The sequence below is a fragment of the Erpetoichthys calabaricus genome, chromosome 4 (assembly GCF_900747795.2).
Source record: "Erpetoichthys calabaricus chromosome 4, fErpCal1.3, whole genome shotgun sequence".
Classification (NCBI taxonomy): Eukaryota; Metazoa; Chordata; class Cladistia; order Polypteriformes; family Polypteridae; genus Erpetoichthys; species Erpetoichthys calabaricus.
In genome coordinates this window covers 194,481,895-194,505,757 of record NC_041397.2, presented here as the reverse complement: position 1 = coordinate 194,505,757, position 23,863 = coordinate 194,481,895, and the positions used below count along the sequence as shown (strand labels likewise).

The window sequence follows — 23,863 nt, the reverse complement described above, 5'->3', positions numbered from 1 at the left end:
ACTACCAACTAGAACATCGCATAAAGGGATAATTTTCCTGCAGATCATCTAATGTGGTCTACCTAATTCTCTGTATGAATTGTCCCAACACTGCACTCTATGTGGTAGAAACTGGACAAACACTCCGCCAAAGAAATTAACTTACACAGGTTCCACATTAAGCATGGCAACAGAGATGTTCCTGTAGCAGCCCACTTCAACAGCCATGAACGCTATGAGAGTGACTTTAAAGTTACAGTGCTTATGGGAAACTTCAGAACATAGCAAGAGAGAAAAGAATTGGAAGTTAAACTCATGCTAACATTTAACACATTACAACATGGTTTAAATAAAGATAAGAGTTTTATGGCCAAATATGAGGATTGTTTGCATCTCTAGGACAGACCCAGACATCCTGACTACAGATCCACATTGTATTGAAAAACTCAATAGAAACTTCAAAAGACTTTGGTGGACAAATTATCTTATCAAAAGATCTTGACTATACATTGTTCTGCTCTCTTGCTAAATGAATCTTAGCCTGAAGAGGCTATTAATTTTTCATACCTAAGATGTCTCACTTAAAGGTTTCCAATGCTGTATCGGTCTTAGTATCTATATAAACACTGGGAATTTTTACTACATCCATAATGGCTAACATGGTACAACACCCTAGTACTACATACAAAAAAACAATGAAAATTTGACTTTGCAATAACTAATTCAATGAAAAATAAATAGATACAGTGGAACCTCGGTTCACGACCATAATTCGTTTCAAAACTCTGGTCGTAAACTGATTTGGTCGTGAACCGAAGCAATTTCCCCCATAGGATTGTATGTAAATACAATTAATCTGATCCAGACCATACGAACTGTATGTAAATATATATTTTTTAGTTTTTAAGCACAAATATAGTTAATTAAACCATAGAATGCACAGCATAATAGTAAACTAAATGTAAAAACATTGAATAACACTGAGAAAACCTTGAACAAGAGAAAACTAACACTGCAATAGTTCACGCTATAGCGCTACCAACCGCTGGCTAAAAACACTTTTTGTTTTTAATGAGTTTTAAGCACAGGGAAAAAATGAACATTTGAAAAAATCCGTAATTTAATAAACCACCAAGAAAAGTAACATTGCAACAATGCACGCTTTGAACGGATTGCTGTAAACAGAAGTGAAAACAAAATCAAGCACAGTGCATTCTTTAACTGCCTTCCTACCTTATGAGTCCAGCCCTCTCTCTCGCTCCCGCTGCCTGTGTGTGTGCGTCTGTCTCTCTCTCGTGCTGCCTGTGTGTGTGCGCGGCTCTCTCTCTCGCGCTGCCTGTGTGTGTGTGTATGTGTTTGTGTCGCGGTCGCGTGCTCTCTTGCTCTCTCTCTCTCTTGCTTGCTGCACAGGAAATGCACAGGGAGAGACTGAACATGTACAAACCGAAAGGGAAACTGGCTTGTTCGTATACCGAGTGTGTGGTCGTGAACCGAGGCAAAAGTTTGGCGAACTTTTTGGTCGTAAACCGATTTGTACGTGTACCGAGACGTTTGTGAACCGAGGTTCCACTGTATGCAATTTCTGTCTGTGGAAAATGTCAGTACACCCATGGCTCTATTAACTAGTATTGCCCCTTTGTCAGAAACAACTTCAAGTAGGGTTTCCTATAAGTGTCTATCAGTCTCAGACATCAGCTTTCCCACTTCTCCATGCAAAATTCTTTCAGTTGTGCAATATTTAACACTAGAATCCCTGAAGCCTACGAAAAAAGTTGTAATGCCGGACCTCCTTAAATTCCCTCACACCTCCTCATCAGCATCTTTGTTTTGCAAATGTGTCGATCAGCACAAGCAGTAAGCCGCCTGCTCTCCCATCCCCCACTGACACAGCTCAAGTTGGACAAAAAGTTCTACCAGCTCAAGTATGTTTATCTGGGTGTGAGGTGTCTGAAATTGTATAGGGTAAATAATATATTGTTATTTGGAAAACATGCATTTCACGTGTGTTCCATGTCTACAACGGTCTGGGTAAACGTAGGATGACAGGAAAAGCGAGGCAAGAAACATTGAACACACACAGTAACTAAAACTGAAACTTTTTTCATGTTATAATACTAATGACAAAATTTTGATGTGAAGAGTATACTGTGTGAAGATGGAAGTGCAAATATCAAATAAACACTTTTATCCAAGAATATAAACGAAGAAAATTGGGTTAGGGTACAATGCTGACAACGCTGTCTCATAAACATTACCATTTTGAGTAGTGAGCTGCTCTTATTGTTACAATAAAAACATACATTTGATTTGAATCTGTAACAGCCGGTTCAGTTTTATTCTCTCAGTCGCATTCATGCTCCCCCAGATCTGACACTGTTAGTTTTCAAATAAAAGCGTGAACTCAGATGAAGATGAGAGTTCTACATTGGAGAAAGAGAACAGAAGCCCTCCCCACAAGAAATTTCCAGTCACACATAAGATCAATGTAACTGCATCAGGTGTAAAGGTGAAAGATGGAACCCTACATATTAAACTTAATGCAAAATCTCCGTTGCAGCTTTGTTACAGATTTAGATTCAATGTACGCGATAATGGCGATTATGTGATGTGGCACCGAACAGTTGTTCACTGCCACATCAAACATTATATTCTATATATACACCCACACAATTCAATTGCACTTTACAACAGCCTGAAAACTTGTCATATCTTTGTGCTTCATCTGTTAATTTTCAATACCATTTAATATTTAATACATTCTCCCACCACACTCTATTGTTTCGTTTTAAGGCCACCATTTTGTACCTTTGTGTTGCATGGTTGTCAGGAAGTATGCAACATGTGACATTGTCATTGCAATGGAAAAAAGGTTGGCATCGCACATTTTATATATAGCTCTCAAAAAACCTAGTGTGTGATTTACTATTCTCTATTTGTCAGTTTTGGTCTTTGTCATTGACTTAGGATCTCATCTATCACTTTCATTTAATTGATGTATTAATCTTCTGGCTTACAGTCCCATGAAACATCTTTATTGATGCTGATTTTTACCTAACAATTTGGCTTCTGTTTAAAGGCAAATATCTGACTTCCTGGAAACACCTATTACTTTATTTTTTGACTACTCATCTCCTGATCTTTAAATAAAAGACTTCTTAAAATTTTATGGGCAATTATCATAATTACAACCTAAAAAAAAATGTTGACTACATAAAAACAAATTTTGATAGCACTTATATTTTCATGACTTCATTACAAGATTCAGTATCTCACTACATATGGATAACATTATTTTTCTTTATAATGATAAAATAATTAATAAAATGTCAAATGTTGCCCTTAATATAGTTCAAAATCATTTATTCATTCTGGCACCAACTTGAATAAAAACTATTAGAACAGTAAAAACACAAAAATTTAATTGTTGCTTATCTACTCTCTTTATATAAAATTCTAAGCCTAACGATTTTGTGCAGCGATTTTATGTGATTTTTATGTCACATTATTTATCACTCTTTAAATCGGGCTTATTTTAAAACCTACGTATATATGTTTGTATCATTCTTTTCAGAATGTATCAAACTTTAATGTGATGTTATTAGATTTTCAGATTCTTATTCCGTTTTTAAATTTTAAACTAAAATATCAAGAAAGTCGTGGTTTTTATTTTTGATTGAGTAAATGTTCTTTCTTTCACAGGAACAAACTATTAAAAAAATTATCTATTCATAACACCAATGCTTGTATTTAGGTGATTTAGTTAGCTGAAGGTTAAGTTACAATGACCCATTCCATACCACTTTAGTTTTCACATGATTTTTCCTGTTATTTAAATGAATAATTTAAAAAATTAAAATTATAAAAAGTTTTTTTTTATCTATAATAATGTCAGTTAAACGAATGGATTGTTTAATTAGTCTCTTACAAATACTCATCGAGCATAGTGGACCTCAGTCTAATGGGAATACTCAAATCGGTAAGATAGTAAATATTTTATTCTTATTTCATGATTTTTACTCCGTTACAATTTAAAGTTGACCATCAAGCACAATCCTTAATCAATTTATTAATGGATTATTTATTATTTTTTTAATTTTAACTTGCAAAATGCAAGTCCACCCATATATTTGAACTATGGTCCAACTAGAGCATTTATACCTTTAAAACCTTGATGAAAATGAACAAGATCACAGTTATTTTTAAGTTACTCTTCTCTAAATATTTGGTATCTACATATTTGTTTTTACTTTGCAAAAGCACAGGGATATCTGTTCTTTAAATGTTCCCTTCACACCCTCTTTGGTTTCCCCCAATAAAATGTGTGTTTTCAGATTGAGCAAACCGTATTTGAGAAGCATCCTGAAATCTTTTCAATGAAAATGTTACAGCTCAATGAGGTTGTACATTGAGACAGAAGCTAATGTTATGGGTAGATTTCAAATTAAACTGACATACTGTATGCAGCAGGTTTACCTAATATTATGCAGGTTATGACCCTATTCATAGGTTGTGGGTCACATAATTGAAGAAAAAATAATTTTTGTTGGCATCTACTGAAATAAACTTTGCTGACTCTGGGTAAGTTGCAGATTCAAACTAGGTTAGTGTCATCTGAAAATGTAATTAATTCTCTGTTTACATTTTAATCTAAGTAACTGATATAAATTGTTGACAGTAGCATCAGCAGCACTGACTCTTGACCATTGTATATATCTCCTCTTTTTGACCTCCAAACCTTCATAAAAAATTCCTAGTAAAAAAAAAATTTTTGTTCTTAAGTCAGTTATGTCCCCATTTGAACATTACTTTCTGAATCCCTGCCTCTAGAAGATGACAAACCTCTCAAAAGGTACCTTATTAAAAGCGTTATGCAAGTTTAGATAAATACTACTGTATGCTGGTAAACTATAATTAAATGCTTTTGTTGCCTCCTCATAACACTTTTTGATATTAGTGAAACACAATCCCATTTTGACTATCTGCTAATACACCATACAGGATAATGTGCTCATTTTCTTGTAATTCATAAATGATTCCATTACCTAACTAGCCTATAATTACCAGAGTCAGCCTAATCGTCTTTGTTTTTTTTATACAATTTGACAAATATGATTCAGCCAGGATTTTTAGTGTCAATACTAATCACCAGTTCTTGTTATTAGAACCAGTGCATTCTGGTTTTGTTTTTCTTTTAAAACATTTTTAAATTAAGTTCCTGCATAACTAAGTGTGTATAAGGTTCATGTCTTATGTTAAAGTGTATTCTTTATATTTTATAGTTAAAATAAACTGTAGACTCCAGCTGGATTATCTATAACACACCTGCATCTTTCTACTTAAACTCAAGGTGTGTCTCATCTCCCATTAGAAGCCCTCTCAAATACAGACTCACTCCTATATACAGTACCTTTTCAAGCTTGCCTTTCTTCTTCAAAAAATGTTCTAATGGGAGAGGTCAGACAACATTTAATTAAAGACTCTAATAATAGTCTTTTTTAAATCAAAGTGAACTTTGCCCAGAATAGAGGTATTGGGACCCACTGCTGGAGCCAGGCCCAGAACTAAGGTTTACCACAGCAATTACCTGGTAATTGTGACTCACATTGCCTTATCATGGTTATTTAAAAAAAACATTGTGGACCCACTATGTGGGCTCATCACGCATATGGTGAAGGTTGAGAGTCAGACACAATAACAGCTGAGCAACAAATAATTGTCCGATGGATCCAGTCACCCTGTTTCACTGCAGGAGAAAAATTCAAGTAATTATGGGAAATGTAATTTCTTTACTTTGCCCAGATTATATGGAGATTAACAGATTGCCGTTTTCTATTATGTTTGGGTTCTGATTGTGTGGGATTATGAGGGATTTCCCACTTACTGGACTGTTAAAACATTTTAATTATTTTGAAATCAGTAACTGTTCAGATTAAAGAAAGGAAACTTTTCTTATATCTGTCATGTATGTTTGTTGTGGAATAACAGGTCACTGAATTTGACAGGGGGCGGCACGGTGGCACAGTGGGTAGCGCTGCTGTCTCGCAGTTGGGAGACCTGGGGACCTGGGTTCGCTTCCCGGGTCCTCCCTGCATGGAGTTTGCATGTTCTCCCCGTGTCTGTGTGGGTTTCCTCCGGTTTCCTCCCACAGTCCAAAGACATGCTGGTTAGGTGGACTGGCGATTCTAATTTGGCCCTAGTGTGTGCTTGGTGTGTGGGTGTGTTTGTGTGTGTCCTGCGGTGGGTTGGCACCCTGCCCAGGATTGGTTTCTGCCCTGTGTTGGCTGGGATTGGCTCCAGCAGACCCCCGTGACCCTGTGTTCGGATTCAGCGGGTTGGAAAATGGATGGATGAATTTGACAGTGGGTTCAGTTCCTTGTAGTTTTACCATTTGCTGCAGTTTACTGTGGGTATTTGAATTACCTCCAACTTCTCAAAGATATTAATTTAACTGGTATTTCATAACTGGCTCTGTAGGAATGAGTCTGGTTATGTGCAGGACTGTATTCTGCAACTGACTACAATTGTATCCAGTGCTGAGTTCTACTTTGCACCTAATACTTCTGGAACAAGCTCCAGGTCACTGCAGTCCTGTACCTGAAGACGTGGTTTAAGAAAATAATTAATGAAATGTAATTACATTACAAACCTGCTCCTAGTTGTATTTATCCTCTGTGGTAGCTGGGTTATTTTTTTAATTCCTAAGGATTAAATACAATATTTATGTAACAGATGGTGGTGTTGATGTTAAGTGTGTACCTTGTATACTATAGTATAATACAATCTCTATACACTTCACAATTAACAACCCATATACTCTAATCCTTCGTTCTTATTTTTAATACAACAGGACTTTCAAAACAATCAATTTATGCAGATTATGAAGGAGACTTTAGAACATGTATCTGTAATCCTAGAATTAGAGGTAACAGCAATGAGCACTGACAATCTCATGCAGCAAAAATACAAAATCCAAACATGGTTCTGCTTCAGCCTCACTACAAACCAAAAGTGAGAGTCCTACCTGTAACCACACGATCATTCAGGAAGTGGACCCCGGAGGCTGAGAATGCTCTGAGACAATGTTTTGGAACTACAGACTGGGATATCCTGCAGGGATCACATAGTGAGAACATTGAGGAGGTTGTTGACTGCACTACTGACTACATCAACTTCTGTATGGACACTGTAGTTCCAGTAAGAACTGTACGCTGCTATGCTAACAACAAGCCATGGATTACAAGTGACATCAAGGGCCTTTTGAACCCGAAGAAAAGGGCCTTTAAAGACGGTGATCAGCATGAGCTCAAGCGCGTGCAGAAGGAACTCCGAGTCCAGCTCAGGGCGGCGAAAGAGCAGTACAGGAGAAAGCTGGAGCAGAAGTTGCAGAACAACAGCATGAAGGAAGTGTGGGATGGGATGAAGATCATCACTGGCTGCAGCTCGAAGCGGGGTACCTCCATCGAGAGAGACGTGAAGAGAGCAAACCAAATGAACATCTTCTTTAACAGGTTTGACCACCCTAACCCACTCTCACCTCGGAGTACTGCACTCTCTACACATCCTTCTGCTGATACCAACATAGGAGAGACATCCCCACCCACAATTACAGCAGCGCAAGTGAGCAGAGAGCTGAGGAAACTTCGTGCCAGCAAAGCAGCAGGTCCAGATGGAGTATCGCTACGACTGCTGAAGGTCTGTGCATCAGAGCTGGGGGGTCCTCTACAGCGCATCTTCAACCTGAGCCTGGAACAGGGGAAAGTCCCGAGGCTTTGGAAAACATCTTGCATCACCCCAGTCCCAAAGGTATCACGTCCTGGTGAGCTGAATGACTTCCGGCCTGTCGCTCTAACATCACATGTGATGAAGACCATGGAGCGGCTGCTGCCTCACCACCTGAGGCCACAGGTCCAACACGCCCTCGACCCTCTGCAGTTTGCATACCAGAAGAAGGTGGGAGCGGAAGATGCCATCATCTATATGCTACATCGATCCCTCTCCCACTTGGACAGAGGCAGTGGTGCTGTAAGAATTATGTTTCTAGACTTCTCTAGTGCCTTCAACACCATCCAACCTCTGCTCCTTAGAGACAAGCTGACAGAGATGGGAGTAGATTCATACCTGGTGGCATGGATCGTGGACTATCTTACAAACAGACCTCAGTATGTGCGTCTCAGGAATTGCAGATCTGACATTGTGGTCAGCAACACAGGAGCGCCGCAGGGGACTGTACTTTCTCCGGTCCTGTTCAGCCTATATACATCGGACTTCCAATATAACTCGGAGTCCTGCCACGTGCAAAAGTTTGCTGACGACACTGTTATCGTGGGCTGCATCAGGAGTGGGCAGGAGGAGGAGTATAGAAATCTCATCAAGGACTTTGTTAAATGGTGTGACTTAAACCACCTACAACTGAACACCAGCAAAACCAAGGAACTGGTGGTGGATTTTAGGAGACCCAGGCCCCTCATGGACCCCGTGATCATCAGAGGTGACTGTGTGCAGAGGGTGCAGACCTATAAATACCTGGGAGTGCAGCTGGACGATAAATTGGACTGGACTGCCAATACTGATTCTCTGTGCAAGAAAGGACAGAGCCGCCTGTACTTCCTTAGAAGACTGGCATCCTTCAACATCTGCAGTAAGATGCTGCAGATGTTCTATCAGATGGTTGTGGCGAGTGCCCCTCTTCTACGCAGTGGTGTGCTGGGGAGGCAGCATTAAGAAGAAGGATGCCTCACGCCTGGACAAACTGGTGAGGAAGGCAGGCTCTATTGTTGGCATAGAGCTGGACGGTTTGACATCCGTAGCAGAGCAATGGGCACTCAGCAGGCTCCTATCAATTATGGAGAATCCACTGCATCCACTAAACCGTGTCATGTCCAGACAGAGGAGCAGTTTCAGCGACAGACTGCTGTCACTGTCCTGCTCCACTGACAGACTGAGAAGATCATTCCTCCCCCAAACTATGCGACTCTTCAATTCCACCAGAGGGGGTAAACGTTGAACATTATTCAAGTTATTGTCTGTTTTTTACCTGCATTTTTTATTACTCTTTAATTTAATATTTTTTGCTGCTGGAGTATGTGAATTTCCCCCCTGGGATTAATAAAGTATCTATCTATCTATCTATCTATCTATCTATCTATCTATCTATCTATCTATCTATCTATCTATCTATCTATCTATCTATCTATCTATCTATCTATCTATCTATCTATCTATCTATCTATCTATCTATCTATCTATCTATCTATCTATCATTGACAAGCTTCTGTTCCAAGACAGCCGCTTCCCACAGGATAGTAAACTGGGTCAGTGTCAGGTGCCGTTTCAATGTAATTATAACCAAAGCACAGAGAGAAGTATGCGCATTGCAACAGGTACACATGTCATAAATGTAGGAAGGACAGTCCTTGCATATGTGTGAACTGTTAACATTTGAATGTGATGATTGCAGATAGCGCTGAACTTACCTCTCTGTACTGTTCTTTCGTCTGCATGTCCTGGAGTACAAAAGAAACAGCACTGTGCACCCAAAAGTGGACACTGGCAAGATCGGGAAAAAAAAAAAAACACGCGGTCACTGATTACAAGCGCAATATGTTATGCGAATGAATATGAATAATGTTGTATCCATGCCACAATGTTTTCCGAAATATACTATACAGGTCATAAAATGAATAATTCCAAATATCATATATACCTATGTCTCTGTTGTTTTTTTTTGTTGCATACTAATTCAGCGCGAGCAGGAACACTCAATAAAACTGAATAAAAAAAAATCAAGTGACGGTGAGATATAAAGAAGGCAGATTCACCAGCGTTTGTGTGTCAGGTTTTATCCCTCCAGATTAGAGAATGTCCAGTTCCATTGCCTCAAAACACCACTCACATCTACAGTTATTCCCAGTTTCAAATAAAAAGTAACAGCGTCAGATCCCTGAGTGGGGGGGTGGGGGGGGTGGGGGGGGGAGTAGTATATATCGTGCTCGTGACTGAGAGAATAAAAGTGAAAATAAAACGGTAACTTTCACAAGTATTATAAATGTACACCGTCTGTTACAGATGCAAACCAAATGTATGTGTGTACTGTATAATATTAACAATAAGAGCAGCTCACTACTGAAAACGGCAAATATAGGAGGTAGTCGGGATCGAACCAGGGGCTCTTGATCACAAGTCAGCAAATCTTACCGCTATGCCACGGAAGTTGTTTTTTTGATCTTTGGAATTCAGGCTTCACACATTATATAGTTTCTGCCAACATTTTGTCATTTACTACTAAAATATGACAAACGTTTCTGTTTTATCAATGTGTTTAATATTGTAGAAATGGAACACACATGAAATGCATGTGTTCCAAATAATGATCTATTATTTCCACTTTAAAACTCCAGCACTTCACTCCAGATAATCAATCAAGGCATGACTTGGGAGAACTTTTTGCACGTTCTGCGGCTGTGGAGGGATGGAATAGCAGGTTGCTTGTCTTTATCGGTACATTTACAGGACAAAAGACGCTGATGGAGAGGTGCGAACGGATTAAAGGTGGGCTGGATCTACGAGTTTTTTCGTAGGTTCTAGTAATTCTAGTGTTAAACAAAGAGGGTTTTCTGAAATAAAGGAAAGAGAGAATCAGGGGACTTCCACTCCTGGTCCAGCACTGATTAAACAGAAATTGTACTGAGTGAAAATAGCTTTTACTATATATACAGTACATGACAGAGCACAACAGTCCAGAAGAAGGACTATATGAGACAGAAAATTAATATTAACAGAACGAAAGATAGAAGGTCAGAAACACCTCTCCAGAAAGAAGAAATATGCCAGTGGGATAGAGATAAGAGTTACAATCTACAGCCAGATGCATACAACAAAATTTATGAGGAGTGAAGTATAGGAAAAGCACAAATTTAAACTGAACATACTAATAATTTGGGATTTTAGGGAATGAAGAGATGTTATTAAAGGTAACTTTGTAAGACTTGGGAGGAAAAGTGAAATCATGCTGCCAGACAGAAAGTATCAGCTCTAGAAGACACCTTTCATACAGATGCACTGAAGGACTCTACTGGGTTAAAGTTATATACTGTATATAAGATAGTGGGACATTGTTAGCTTTAAAGACAAATTTGATTGGGAGATAGAAAAAGAAGGAAGAAAAGGGAACAGCAAACCTAGACCTCAATAACTCAAATGTTCTAATCCAGGAATTTGTCATAAGCACCAAGACACCAAGAGTGCCAAGGTGCAAAAGAGATGGGGCTACCACCAACATGAAGAACTACACTTTAGAAGATGGTTGTTTTTATGCCAAATTAGACGTGTTAAAATGTTTCTCAATTCTACTTAACTTCAAAGAGCACAGAAGATTAGGGGATCAAAATGTGGATAAAACAACTTTAAAATCAAGGAAATAATGGAGAGTACAGAAGAAATGGGAAAGACCATGCTAAGTTCAACTGAAAAAAGGCAGATGAACTGATACAGGTGTCCAACCAAATCAATCAAAGATTAAAGGCCCAGTGACATGCAGTAGTTCTAAGTCAGTCAAGGACACTCCTCCTTATGACCTATCATAAATCACTGTCAAGTACTTAACGGGGTATCTGCCACAACACCAAAACAACTTAAAAAATGTACACCAGGCATAGTATTTGTGTGCTTTTAGAAATTGTGTGGGGCAGGTACTTTAGGCCTGAATGGACTGGGTTCAGTAGGTAAGTCCTAGAGCCTTCTCAATCTATTTCAGCCAAAGACTGTCATTATAATTGGGCAAAAGTTTGAAACCAGGACTGGGCTGTAGTTCATCATGTGACCACTCTCACTCACATACACACACACACACACACACACACACCATATTCACACGCAGTGACAATTTCAATTGGCCACTAGAATTACCAGAGTCTACGAAAAAACTTGTAGATCTGGCCCACCTTAAAACCATTCGCACCTCTCCGCCAGCGTGCTTTGTCCTCTAAATGTGCCGATAAAAACAAGTTGCAAGCAGCTGGCTATTCCATCCCCCCACCGACTTAGAACATGCACGAGCATCTCCCAGCTCATGCCTTGATTGATTATCTGGGAGTGAAGTGGAGTTTTAGAGTGGAAATAATAGATTGTTATTTGGAACACACGCATTTCATGTGTGTTCCGTTTCTACAGTAATCTGTGTAAACACATTGTTAAAATAGAAACTTTTTCATATTTTAGTAATAAATGTTACAAAATGTAGGCATAAACTATAGAATGTGTGAAGCAGCATGAAGTCCAAACATCAAATAAACACTTTCACAAAAGGTTCAAGAACAGTATAACAGCTTCTGTGGCACAGCAGTAAGATTTGCTGTCCATTAGAGACCTGAGTTCGATTCCCCGTTGAGGAGAAAGTGTTCTTTTTTTTTTTTTTCTTTTTAACTTCAAACGGACATAAAATTTATAAATTGGTATGTACTGTCAGTTAATGAGATCGTTATATTTTCATGTGGGATGCTCCTTTTAAAATATTTTTTAACAATTGAGACTACAATTAACATGAACAAGTGTCCTTATAATTGTTATTTTTAAGATCCATAACACACAGACAGACAGACCACTGTGTAATAGAGAGACAGACAGGCAGAAAAGTCTCTAGATATATAAATAAACAGGAAAGGCACATGTACTGAAAGAAAAAAAAGATCAACATGTGCGTTGATCCTGCTCCATTGAATAAGCTCACATGCTCTAACATTCCCCCCCCCCCCCCCCCCCGATCTGACTCTAAGTAACAGCGCAAGTACCAAAGTGTATGTGTGTACTGTATAATATTAACAAAAAGAGCAGCTTACTACTGAAAACAGCAAATATAGGAGTGAGTGGGGATTGAACCGGGGACTCTTGATCACACTTGGTTTGCGTCTGTACTTGCGCTGTTTCTTAGAGACAGATTCTTGGGGGGGGGGATGTTAGAGCACGTGAGCTTATTCAGTGCTGCAGGATCAACGCACATGTTGATCTTTTTTTTTCTTTCAGTAGTAGCACCAACATAAATCCACACCCGATCTGACGCTGTTCATTTTCAAATAATATTGCATTGGTGTAATGATGTTTTCACATATATTGTCTCTTTCTTTCAGGTGTGTAATAGGAACCACAGCATAGAGAGAAACGTGTACATTGTAACAGGTACACACACGTTGTAAACGTAGGAAAGGCAATCCTTGCATGTGTGTGAACAGTTAACATTTGATTCTGATGATTGCATATAGCGCTGAACTTACTACTCTGTACTATTCTATCCTCTGCATGTCCTGGAGTACAAAAGAAACAGCATACAGCAACATGTGGGGACTGGCAAGATCGGGGAAAAAAAAACACGCAGTCACTGATTACAAACCACAAGGTGTTATGCGAATGAATATGAATAATATGAATAATGTTGCATCTGTGCCACAAAGTACTTTACAGGTCATAAAACGAATAATTCCAAATATCATATATACCTACGTCTGTGTTTTTTTGACATCATACACCATAAAACTGAATAAAAAAAATCAAGTGACTGTGAGATACGAAGAAGGCAGATTCGCCAGCGTTTGTGTCAGTGTTTATCCCTCCAGATGAGAGAATGTCCAGTTCCATTGTCTCAAAACACCACTCACATCTCCAGTTATTCCGGTTCAAATGAAAAATAACAGCATCAGATCCCTGGGTGGGGCATCAGTATGTATCGTGATCGTGATTTAGAGAGAATAAAAGTTAAAAAAACTGTAACTTTTACAAGTCCTATAAATGCACACCGTGTGTTACAGATGCAAACCAAATGTATGTGTGTACTGTATAATATTAACAAAAGGAGCAGCTCACTACTGAAAACGGCAAATATAGGAGTGAGTGGGGATCAGACCGGGGACTCTTGATTACAAGTCAGCAAATCTTACCACTATGCCAATGAAGCTGTTGTCTATTCCTTGAATCTTTTGTGAAAGTGTTTACTTGATCTTTGGACTTCAGGCTTCATACATTATATAGTTTATGCCTACATTTTGTCATTTACTACTAAAATATGAAAAACGTTTCTGTTTTAAAAATGTGTTTACACAGATTACAGTAATCCCTCGCTATATCACGCTTTGCCTTTTGCGGCTTCACTCTATCGCAGATTTTATATGTAAGCATATTTAAATATATATCGCGGATTTTTTGCTGGTTCGCGGATTTCTGCGGACAATGGGTCTTTTAATTTCTGGTACATGCTTCCTCAGTTGGTTTGCCCAGTTGATTTCATACAAGGGACGCTATTGGCAGATGGCTGAGAAGCTACCCAACTTACTTTTCTCTCTCTCTCTCTTGCGCTGACATTCTCTGATCCTGACGTAGGGAGATTGAGCAGGGGGGCTGTTTGCACACCTAGACGATACGGACGCTCGTCTAAATATGCTGAAAGATTATCTTCACGTTGCTCCCTTCTGTGCAGCTGCTTCGTGAAGCGACATGCTGCACGGTACTTCGCATACTTAAAAGCACAAAGGGCACGTATTGATTTTTGATTGTTTGTTTTTATCTGTCTCTCTTTCTCTCTCTTTCTCTGCTACTGATGGAGGGGGTGTGAGCTGCCGCCTTCAACAGCTTTGTGCCTCGGTGCTTCACATACTTAAAAGCCAAACAGCCCTATTGATTTGTTTGCTTTTCTCTCTATCTCTCTGACATTATCTGCTCCTGACACGCACTCCTTTGAAGAAGAAGATATGTTTGCATTCTTTTAATTGTGAGACGGAACTGTCATCTCTGTCTTGTCGTGGAGCACAGTTTAAACTTTTGAAAAAGAGACAAATGTTTGTGTGCGGTGTTTGAATAAAGTTAAAGTGCAAGTGAGAGATTTAAAAGTAAGTATGGCTGCCTAAAAAAAACATCCATTCATTTTATGTACCCACTTGTGCTATGACCTGGGTTATGGGTAATCAGAGCCTATCCAAGCAGCATGGTCATTAGACTGAACACCACACTATAAATGGGCACCTCAAATTGCACCGTAATTAAAATCATCCTAGGAATATATCTTTAAATGGAAATATCATATTTTGACAAAACTCATCAAGACAAAAGGAGAATGTAGATATTGTAAACAAGGACTAGCTTTATTATCAAAATCAGGTACCTAGTGCTATAAGAAAAAATGCTAACTTCTGCCATATCATGCCACTGAGATTGAAAGTTCAATTCTAAATAACCATATTCTCATATTAAGAATGTATAAGCAGAATGTATGAAGGACGTTCAAAGAGTTTCCACACTTTTTTAACTCTATTTATTATCCATCCATCCATCCATTATCCAATCTGCTATATCCTAACTACAGGGTCACAGGGGTCTGCTGGAGCCAATCCTAGCCAACACAGGGCGCAAGGCAGGAAACAAATCCCAGGCAGGGCGCCAGACCACCGCAGACTCTATTTATTAAGAACTTCAAAAACAAATTACATCACTTTTCTACATAGTCACCTTCATTTGCGATGCAATTTTCCCAGCATCGTACCGACTTTTTAATGCCCAATTACTACTACTCCCGCCTTCACCGTTTCTAACGAAAATATGAAAGTGTGGAAACTTTTTGAACGTCCCTCGTATAAGCATTACATTTTCTCTTCAAACACTAAAGTAAAATGCCTGAATATTTTATGATAACAAAAGAAATAAAAAAACATGTATAATCCTAATTCTAAATAATATACTGCAAAAACAATGCCGGCACATTAGTTGTTAGAGGTCCCTTAATTTTCACATTTAACTTATAGCATCATTTGTAACCGGTTATCAGCTTTAACTCACTTATAAATAAAATATGCAATGCTTCATCAAACAACAATAAATGTCTAGTAAATAGAGAATTTTATTTGCATATCTGCAATTACTTTGAAAGACTGATCACTAAGTCTAGTACAAATTATGCATCACACTATAATAAGACTACAGTTCATCCTGAGGACAAAACTGAAGAGCAAAAGTTAAGAAGGAATTTAACTGTTGACATTCCAATGTCAACTTTAATTTGGAGAGCAGCGATGTAAATGACAAAAACTAAACAAAATTAAATAGGAAAGCAAATATTCTTTGCACTGCTGAGGTGAAACACATACATTAAATTACAGTTATGTAAATTCTTACACAGTATCTAAATTTTGTGATTTAAAATAGGTTGTGTAGTGTCAGATTTTGAAGTTGAATTAAGATGTGATTAGTCCATATGCCTGCGGTGGGCTGGCACCCTGCCCGAGATTTGTTCCTGCCTTGCGCCCTGTGTTGGCTGGGACTGGTTCCAGCAGACCCCCAAGACCCTGTGTTAGGATATAGCGGGTTGGATACTAGATGGATGGATTAGTCCGTATGCTTGTAGTTACAGTATGCCAGGTTTTAAGTTATTTCTTTTAGCTATAAAAGTATTACTGGCCAAAGACATTACCTGCAAAGGTCTATGGGACATAAGTTACATTTATTGCAAAATATAGAATACTGCCTCTTAAAATTCTAGATGATTTCTGCTGTCATTTTCTTTACTTGTATTTAAGATAGCTATACATTGAATTCTGCTATACAATGCTGACCTTCTTTACTTGCTGTAATTACGCTGATTATGTTCTGCTGTTTATCAATTGTTACTGATGCTATCCTGCATAATGTAGTTTATATTCTTCCTTTTATAGGCTCTAGTTATTTTACTGTGATTCATCATGTCTTTCAAAGATCTTGAACTGTTGCTGTCTTTTTGCTGTATACTGTACTTCTATGTAATTTATAATGTACTGTACTTTGTAATGTAATCTTGTGATATTGTGATCTGTAAAATGCACCATATCAAACTAGGATTAATTGACTGATTGAGTGGCTAGGTCTGGTGAGGTACACTGACACTGTAGGCAAAGTTTTTCAGCACATGATGGTGGATACACATGATGCTCTGAGATTAAGCTCCACAAAGCCTTTGCTTACATTGGTAAGGACCCATTTTGGTAGGATGTGCTAGGATCTCCATGAGAAGTTTGATGATTTTCATCTTAATAATAGAGAAAAGCCAAGCAAAATGACACCTTTTATTGGCTAACTAGAAAGATTACAATATGCAAGCTTTCGAGGCAACTCAGGCCCCTTCTTCAGGCAAGATGTAATACAGAAACTGAAGTTTCCTATGTTTATATACACACTCTAGGACAAGAAACAACATTGGTAAATCTTTAAATGAGAGATTTTGTATGTAAAAAATTAATAGATTCATTCAGGCTAGGGTTAATTTAGCAAGAGAGAAAAGAACAATGTATTGTCAAGATCTCTGGATAAGATAACTGTCCAACAAAGTCTTTTGAAGTTTGTAATGAGTTTTTTCAAAACAATGTGGGTCTGTAGACAGGTTGTCTGTCATTCTGAGAGATGTAAACAATCCTCATATCTGGCCATAAAACTCTTGTCTTTATTCAATCCATGTTGTAAAGTATTAAATTTTAGCATGAGTTTAACTTCCCATTCTTTTCTCTCTTGGGAATGGGAATGGGAATGGGAATGGGAAGTTAAACTCATGCTAAAATGTAATACTTTACAACATGGATTGAATAAAGACAAGAGTTTTATGGCCAGATATGAGGATTGTTAACATCTCTCAGAATGACAGACAACCTGTCTACAGACCCACATTGTTTTGAAAAACTCATTACAAACTTCAAAAGACTTTGTTGGACAGTTATCTTATCCAGAGATCTTGACAATACATTGTTCTTTTCTCTCTTGCTAAATTAACCCTAGTCTGAATGAATCTATTAATTTTTTACATACAAAATCTCTCATTTAAAGATTTACCAATGTTGTTTCTTGTCCTAGAGTGTGTATATAAACATAGGAAACTTCAGTTTCTGTATTACATCTTGCCTGAAGAAGGGGCCTGAGTTGCCTCGAAAGCTTGCATATTGTAATCTTTCTAGTTAGCCAATAAAAGGTGTCATTTTGCTTGGCTTTTCTCTACATTCATAATGGCTAACACGGTACAACACCCTAGTACTACATCTTAATAATAATAATTCAATAATTCATTACATTTATATAGCGCTTTTCTCAGTACTGAAAGAGCTATCCACACAGGGAGGAACCGGGAAGCGAACCCACAATCTTCCACAGTCTCCTTAATGCAAAGCAGCAGCACTACCACTGTGCCACCTGTGAGGAAACTCTACCTGCATAGATCACAGTTCTTAAATAACTGTGCTACCATGTGTCACATACAGGTACTGTGACGTGTACAACATTCAATGTACACGCAGCCAGTAAAACTCACACATGCTCTCTGTCTGCAGACATGTGAAAACAGAACAGGAATCACTTCAGGCAAACAGAGAAACCTGAATTTTTATGTAAAGTAAAATGTGTATCTGTTATTTCAGTTATTGCATGGGTCACCAGTTTATCTATTTTCTCTTATGAAGGGACAAGTTTAAGATGAAATATTGTGAGAATATACCTTTACCGCAGTATCTGTGTCATTGAGACCAAGAAGAAAAAAAAAAAACCAGGCACTTCATTCAGCTGAAGAACAAGTTCTGAAGTATCAAAGGTTCAGAGGCTAAATGATTAGATTAGAGATTAATCCAATCCATTAAAGATTAAACAGCAGGACACAACAGTGACAGCCCTGGGGCAAGTGGAGTTATGCCCAAAATTGCATTGAGGTGCAGCTTTCTTCTTTCTGTAAGCTCAAGGTTAATAAATGTCCATAGTACCCCTTAATCTATTGTCAGGTTTCATAATTACAAATTTGGATTTATAGTGCACAAAAGAAATTTTACCTTACAGCCAAACAAAGAACAATTCAAATCTGAGTGTTAAAGCATTCAATAGATACAGTTTTCCAGTGCTACAAATCATCTAATTAGAGCCTAATTTCAAAGTTTTATTATTATTATACTAGAATATATAATTATTTCTCGTTTCCTTTTGTTATCACAAGGATGCCATATAAATGCAAAATGCATGTTTTCTTAAATCAAACCCTTCAGAGTGGACACATTTGGTAAGTTTAAAGCTTTTTCATTCACCTTCATTCATTTGTAAGCTTCACCAACAGACAAGATATTATTAAAATTTATAAAAGATGCTTCAGAACACAGTTTAATGGGGCAAATTAATATACACCATCACTGTGAAGAACTGAAGTGAAGTGAACTTCAACTTGAAAAATACCAAACTTATCCTTTAACATATTATGCATATATCACAGTCTTAAAATAGTCTTAAAATAACTCAATCAATTTCTGCAAGTGGCATAAACCTGGCACATAATAGGAACCAAGTGTGGACTGCAGGGCTTACTCTCACATACACCCACACATACACTCACAAAATGCTAATTTGGAATCATGGAGAGGAATGGGAGATATACAGGTTGATCCTGTATACTGGTTAAAATTCTTCTTGTGCTATGGGTTTTGGAAAAAAACATTTTACCATTATGGTAAAGATCAATGGAAACCTTGTGAGCTCATTTAAACATGTTTCATCTCAAAATGTTCAAATATGTGCATGCAAAAGGAAATAAGAAATGTGTTCTTTATGTCACTATACTAGTGTTTTAAAGGCAATGCCTTTGGTTATGAACTTATATGTGAACTCTGGTGTGTAATATCTGAGCCTAATTGGTGAGTCGATGTTAACTCTGGTTTCCCACAACTCTGCTAGATTAGATTAAGTGGGTTTGACAATGTGCATATGTTTACAGAGGGCAGCTTGAAACAGGAAGAGAGGTGAGAAAAAGACATGTCCTTTACTGTGTTTTTTTGGTTTTGGCATAAATGAATGAATGAGTGAGAAAGAAAGTGTTTTTACATTGGTTTGAGCGAGGAGAGGTGGAGGGTTCAATACCTGTCATCAAACCAATTTGAGAATAGAGCAGTAGTAAGAATTTAGGTAAAACTAAGTTGATGTATTGTGCACAGAAATACCCAAATACAGCATAAGTCTTTCACTCATGTTTTCTTGCAGACTATTACAATCTGAAGAGCTCATATATTTGTGCAGACAGCTTCTCCAATAGTTTTAAGCACTTTACTTCACCAAATTGAAAACTGACTGTGTATCTCTACCATGTAATACACTGAAAAAAACATTTAATCTTTTTAGAAAGGAACGTCAACATACTGCATCTCAGAAATGCTTGGAATAGCAATGTGCAGTACAACAAGAAAAGTGCTGAAGTACTGTTATAATGTAATGTCACACTTGAGAATTTGAAAAATATACTGAACTGAATAATTATGCTCTGTTTTCTGCGTGAATAAAAAACAGAAAAGATACATGCAAACATTGAACTATTAGTCTATCACAGTGTACAGTTGATTCAGCCAGCTCACTGAGGTTACCCTTGCAGATGAATTCTGAACATTGATCTCCAAGTCACATGAATAACTAAAAATGCAGGGACATAAATAACTGTTTTAACCTATTCTGGTTATATTTAATAGTTACATTACATTTCTTCTGTTCCAGACTTATGTCAAGTAATATAAACAAATGGTCACTCGCTCTTTTGCTACAGTGCTGGTTATACACCCACAAAGTAAATAAATCTCTGCTCTTCTTGTATTACTTTCTGTCAACATTTTTTAAATCCCAGTTTACTTAAAATTACAAACTTGCTACTACACTGACAAAGATGGCAATAAAGCTAGTTAGCATCAATTCACCATGTAAGACATCACGTTTTTCTTCCATATCAGTAGAAATTAAAGACTCTAACCAGACTTTCTTAATTTATCAATTCTAAAGAAGTATCTGTTATACATATTTTGATAGTTGTCTAGCTTTTCAAAAGGCATTTGTATGTAGTGGTTGGTCCATTAATTTTCCAAGGTCCTACACCTAGTAATATACCACAGTACTAACTCTTCTAGTTAACTAAATTGGGTATCTACTACCAGATATCAGCAAATAATGCGGTAACAAAAAGCTTCACAAAAAATGCAATATATTTGGCATAAAATATAATTTAGCAATTGGGAAGAAAACACAATGTAGAAGGATTCAATTCCAAAATTTCTTTACAATATTTTTTATATTTTTTTATATTTTATGTTAAAAAAAATAGTTGCTGTAGGGATGAATACTTATATTATTAGCTACTACCATCACATGTAAAATACCACTATGATAATCATTATAGTTAGCATTAGCATGTTGTAGCTTCCCAACTCACCAATTACCTAACCTCTAATAATTTGATGGAACCCTTTCAGTCTGGATTCAGGGCGCGGCACAGCTGTGAAACTGCTCTGCTACGGGTAACCAATGATTTGCTAATGGCAGCAGACTCTGGACAAACTAGCATATTAATTCTGTTAGACCTCAGTGCAGCATTTGACACAGTCAGACATGACATCCTGTTGTCCAGAATGGAGAACATGCTGGGTATCTCTGGCACTGCCCTCCAGTGGTTCAAGTCCTATCTGACTGATAGGCAAGAGTTTGTTAGTCTTGGCAACAGCAGATCCAACTCCGTGCCAGTCACATAAGGAGTCCCTCAGGGCTCTGTCCTTGGTCCTGTACTTTTCTGTATTTATATGCTTCCCCTTGGCCATATTATCCGTAGTTATGGATTGGGTTATCATTTTTATGCAGATGATACCCAGCTCTACTTCAATGTTAAAAGTGGAACTTCATCAGAGCTTTCTCAGCTCACAACCTGCCTTAGTGAAATTAAAACCTGGATGGAGCAGAACTCTTTAAAATTAAATTGCAATAAAACTGAACTCCTGCAAATTGGGACTAAAATGCAACTTAATAAAATGAGCTCCTTCCCAGTCCATCTTGGCAGTGATCTCATCAGACCTGCCTCTACTGTAAAAAATCTTGGTGTCATTTTTGATTCCTCCCTCACTTATTCCACCCACATAAATCACATTAAGAAACTTTCTTACTTTCACCTCCGTAACATATCCCGTGTTCGCTCCTTCCTCTCCTTCTCTAATGCTGAGAAACTTGTCCATGCTTTTATCACATCCCGCATCGATTATTGTAATTCCCTACTGGCAGGTGCCCCTTCTAATCTTATATCACAGCTCCAGCTTATTCAAAACTCAGCTGTAAGAGTCCTTACTCGAACCAGCAGCAGCGAGCACATCACACCCATCCTGCTCCACCTTCACTGGCTCCCTGTGTCCTACAGAATCGAATATAAAATCCTACTAATAACCTACAAAGCTTTAAATAACCCCGCACCAAACTACATCAGTGACCTCCTCCATCACTATGTGCCTGCCCCCCCACTAAGGTCCTCTGATTCTGGTAATCTTGTTGTGCCCCTCACTAATCTACACTCTATGGGTGACAGGGCCTTCAGCTGTATAGCGCCCAGACTCTGGAATGACCTACCAAAATTAATCAGGTCAGCTGACTCCATGAATTCTTTTAAAAAACAACTCAAAACTCATCTGTTCAGGAAGGCTTTTAGCTCTACTTGACTTTATTACCTTTCTCTCAGTTTACTTCTCTGTCAAGATGCCAATGTAACCTGTATGTGTGTGCTAGACCATCAATTATGTTGTCTGTTTTTTTCAGAATTTACTGTCTTAATCTTCTTTATTTATTTATCTGGTTTGTACAATGCTATATACTGTATATTCTGCCGTTCTTTATTATATTCTGTAAGTGCCTTGAGCATGGGAAAGGCGCTATATAAATAAAATGTATTATTATTATTATTATTAGCAATAGCATCAAGTTAAGTGCCAGCTGAAATCAAGAAAGGATAACATCCTATATTAGAACAGGAGTTTTCATTGTTTAAAAGATTAAAGGACAGATTTACAGAACCTAAGCACTATGACTGTATGTTAAATAGGATTATAATTATTTAGACAGCCTGCACTGTATATCCTAGATATACAGGAGCTACAAACCGTTCCAGAATAGAGAAAATAGCTAGTGCTGTGAAGAGCCTCATAAGAAAAATCTGGAATCTTCCCCAAGAAATAAAAGCAATACCCACATTTGTTATCATATTACTTTATAACATAGATCTCTTTGACAAATTCTGTAATAAGGTACAACTTTTAATAAATCAGATTATTATTGGCAACTATTGGCAACAGCTATGTCAAGGTCAGCCTGAAAGGTATTGATTCTCAAGGTTACAATTCTTCAGAAAGACCAATCATTTCATCTCCAGGGCAAAGTTGTTAATTCCTGCTCAATCAAGAATTTTTTGTAGCAGTTAACAATGTACAGGCCCAAATCCCTTTACAGGTGCAATTTTTACAGTAAGTACAAAGATGTACCATTCTATAATCATTGATTTAAAAAAAAACGTGGCAGCATCTAGAACAGGAAATCATGAAAATATGAATTTGATACTGCTGTCATATACAATAATTAGTTCCGTAAATGCCACAAATAAAAGTGTGTAAAGAAGTGTAGTGAATGTGATAGAAAATTCTATAAGCTTCTCCAGAGAATTTAATCTTTTTCTCCGCCTTAGCTGCAAACATTATTGTTATTTTTTATTTTACAACTGTGGCCTAAAACAGTCATATTCCACAAATAAAGGGAAAGAGAGGGTACTCTTCTAGTAAGAACACTATTACAAAAGAATAAGTACATTCTACAGTGGTCAAATAACTATATATACTAATAGTTTATTTGATATATTACTTTATTAAATACTCAAATTTGTGAAGACTTTACTGGGTTGTCAGCAATGCGGAGACACTCTGACCATCTGCAGTGTCAACAGATTGCTTCATTAAGGCTTTTATGCTTTCCCCCCTTTAGTCTTACAAGGCCTTTAATTGATTTATCCTTTTTCTACAGAAGACCATTTGCTATTTTCCCTTTGCTAATTAGAAAGCTGCTTTCTCACAATGACCTGCCT

The 23,863-nt window shown here is 37.6% G+C and overlaps 1 protein-coding gene across 2 annotated transcripts in view; it reads right to left on the bottom strand.

Moving 5' to 3' along the window:
* Positions 1-23,863, bottom strand: part of map6a (microtubule-associated protein 6a) — a 57,120-nt gene that overhangs the window by 12,766 nt on the left and 20,491 nt on the right. The gene's annotated exons all lie outside the window — the stretch shown is intronic.